The following is a 3,727-nucleotide window of genomic DNA, read 5'->3' on the forward strand; positions in this document are numbered from 1 at the left end:
ACTGTAGGCTGGTTTCCAATCATCCTTAAGCCAATCATCTTTAAGGGGTAGTAGAAAGTACAAAGGCCATCCACCCCTAGACCACAGTAAGTTACAATATCATGTCAGCACTGAGAACCCAAGTAAAGTCTCCTTTCATTTTAACTCAAGACAGATTTCTAAACCCCATGGCCCTTCTTTCACACTTGAAGTTCTTGCCTGGATTCAAACTAGGGATCTCTTTGCTCCTATTCCATATTACAGCTCACAGGGTCGACTCCACTCTGAGCTATTCAGAGTTTCTGTTGCTAGGAAAACAAGGCTCAACAGGGCTACAAAAATTTGCACACACATTGCTGCCAATATCACCTCAATTCACTTTCTGTCTGAGAAATCAACACAAATCAACAGACAGCATGCTTTGGTTTGACAAAGAACAGCAAGACAAACAGAACAGACGGTGCTGTCAACACAAGCATTCTCCCTCTCAGTTCTGCTTTGTACCCACTGTGCTCAATTTTTTTTTTTATCTGTGCTACCCCTTCCTGTTCTACTCTTTCAGCAATTTCCTCCCGCCAAGTGCTCCATGTGACGACATTAGTCCTAGTAAGGGCAGAGAATGGTTCCAAACCCCTGTAGGCCTATTAAAAGTAACACAATATAGACTGTTTACAGCAAAAACTTGACACAATGAAAGTCAAGGTTCAAAGGGACTTGAACAGCTGAAACAAGCAGCAAAGTACTACTTTGCTTGCCATTGCATCTAATAATGAGAAAATTCTTGTTACAATTATCATCTGGCAATGTAGGAATGAAAACTGTTTAAGCTTAGTAAGATTTTTAATATTTCCTTTGACTATTTGCCTTTCTATGCTTCTCTTGAGTCTTGTATTTAAAAGTCAGATTTTCTATTCAGCTCTGGTCTTTTCATCAAGAAGGATTCAAAATCCTCTATGTCACTGAATATCTATTTTCCCCTTAAAGGATTATACTCAGTTTTGCTGAGTAGGTGCTTTGGGGCTGTAAACCTGGCTATTGTTTTTTCTACAGAACATTATATTCAAGCCCTTTGATCCTTTAATATAGAAGCTACTAAATCTTGTGTCATTTGTGACTGGCTTCAAAATACTTGGATCCTTTCTTTATGGCTGCTTCCAATATTTTCTTATTATCTTAGGGGTTTTGCAATTTGATTAAAATATTTCTTAGCATTTTCATTTTGTGATCTCTTTCAGGAGGCACTTGATGGGTTTGTTCAATTTTCATTTTACCTTATGATTCCAGGATATCAGGTCAGTTTCCTTGATAATTACTTGAAAGATGGATGATTTCTAGGCTCTTCTCTTGATCATGACTTTCAGATAGGACAATAATTTTTAAGTTATGTCTGCTGCATCTATTTTTCAGGTGAGTTTCTTTTTTCCAATGAGATATTTCACCTTGACTTTTATTTGTTTCAATCCTTTAGTTTTGTTTCATTGTTTCCTGATTTCTCATAAAGTCATTAGCATCCATTTGCTTAATTCCGATGTTTAAAGAATTATTTTCTTCAGGGAGCTTTTGAAACTCCTTCTGTATTTGAACACTTTTATTTTCGAAAGAGGATTTTTTCTTCAGTGAATTTTTGTGCTTCTTTTCCTATTTAGTTTATTCTGCTTTTAAGGCATGCTTCTCCTCATTGGCTTTTTGTATATCTTTTGCCATTTGGTCTAGTCTGTTTTTTAAGGTGTTATTTTCTTCAGTGTTTTCACTGTGTGTTTTGTATGTGTGTGTGTGTGTATGTCTCCTTTACCAAGCTGTTGTCTCTTTTTTTCATTATTTTCTTTCACTACTCTCATTTCTCTTCACAATTTTTCCTCTACTTCTCTTATTTGATTTTCGAAAAAATCCTTTTTGAGTCCTTCCATGGGCTGAAACCAAATCAATATATCAGGAGATTTTGATGAAGTAACTTTGACTTCATCATCTCCTTCAGAATGTACTTTTTGTCTTCCTTGCCACTATAATAATTTTGTATGGTCAGACTTTTTTTTCCTTTTTTTTCATTTTTTCCAGTCTATTTCTTGACTTTTAACTCTTTGTAAAAGTAGGGTTTTACTTTGAGGATGGAGGGTACATTTCCCAACCTTTGGTAGTTTTTTGTATTCATTTAAATTTTTTTTTGAGGTGCTGGAAAAATAATTTACTATGTAGCAGGTAAGTCCAACAAAGAACATGTTGCTGTCATGCTATGGGACAAAGCTTAAACATTAAAAAACATTGAAAAAAAAAACCAAACAAACAAAGCCAAGCAAACTATTTTATGCTGGAAGCAATCATAGACAATGAACTAAAAAGAATAATAAACTTATATGATACAAATATATATAGCATCCAAATACACAAAGGAATTACCATCTGAATTTCAAGAATACATAGCTATTCCTTCCACATTGCAACTTTCTCCGTACTGATTTTGTTACATAAGAAATTAAATGAGAATTTAGCTAAAACCTTGGGCCTGAGCAGGACTGGGCTCAGCTCCCAGAGCACTGTTCTGGCCCCTTCCTGCTGGCTTTCTGTGCTGTCCTCAGTGGGAGGTTAGCTTCTCTCTGTCATTTTGTGGGTTCTTTAGCTCCAAAGTTTGTCTAGAGTAATTTTTTACATGAATGGGAGGAGGTGAGAGCCAAAGCTATGCAGAAGTCCTGTTTCTACTCTGCAATCTTGACACATCCCCCCTCCCAAATGCTTCTATCTGACAAAGTAACACAATCAACAGATAGAATTCTTCTATCTGACAAAGTAACACAAACAACAGACACAATGCTTCTGTCTGACAAAGTAATACAAACACACATCAAAATAGACAAAATAGAAAAACAGAGTGTTAGACCCCACAATTGGGCTCCTCAGTTCTGCTCTCTTTCACTCTGTGGTCCTGTTTTTATATGGTGCTTCTCCTTCCTGTTCCACCCTTTCTTTTGGGTCAGCAAGTTCCTCTCACCTTCAAATCACAGGCAATGCTGAAAGGCAATTGAGGAACTGAAACAAGGTGCTAAATACTTGAATAACTATAACAAGGTACACCTTTGCTTGCCATTAGAGGAAGGTATTTTTTAAGAAATGCCATTTTTTTGTCAAAATAAAATCCATAATTAAAAAATACATGTGAGACTTAATGAGGATCTAACTTATGTCTGTTATCATGCTGACATTACATTCATTAGGGAATATATATTCAGAAAATCTGTGGGGACCTAATGTCTTTCCTTCTCATTTTCAGCTGAAAATGACAGTTAATTTGTTTTCTTATGTTTGGTTAGGGTTTTCCATTAAAATATTTACTGGGTTTTCTGGATCATGATATAAAATATTTTAAATGGCCTAAGGCACATGGCCCTTTTATAAAGGGTAACAATGTTCCATCTAAATCATGGAGGGATATCCATTTTTGTTGGGCCCATTATCCATTCTCAAGGAAATTCTTTCTAATAATTTATACTTAGAATAAATTTTTGACTTTCAATTCGAACTCTCTCTGTATGTTTATGCAATGTCCTCAAGACACAGACTTGTACTGCTATTCAGTTGCATTCACAGCTGCCTCCATAATTTTTATTTACCCTTGATTGTCACATCAGATTATTCTTTAAGTTTGGGGAATTATTTCTTATTACATACAACAGCTTGATTCACTGGCTGAAATAATAGCTTAAAGTCAGTGTAATGGGAATGCAAATTTGGAAGATCTTCCCTGCCCCTAGGCTAA

The sequence above is a fragment of the Petaurus breviceps genome, unplaced genomic scaffold (genome assembly GCF_028583685.1).
Source record: "Petaurus breviceps papuanus isolate PSGF00001 unplaced genomic scaffold, PetGlider_PUasm1.0 90849, whole genome shotgun sequence".
Classification (NCBI taxonomy): Eukaryota; Metazoa; Chordata; class Mammalia; order Diprotodontia; family Petauridae; genus Petaurus; species Petaurus breviceps.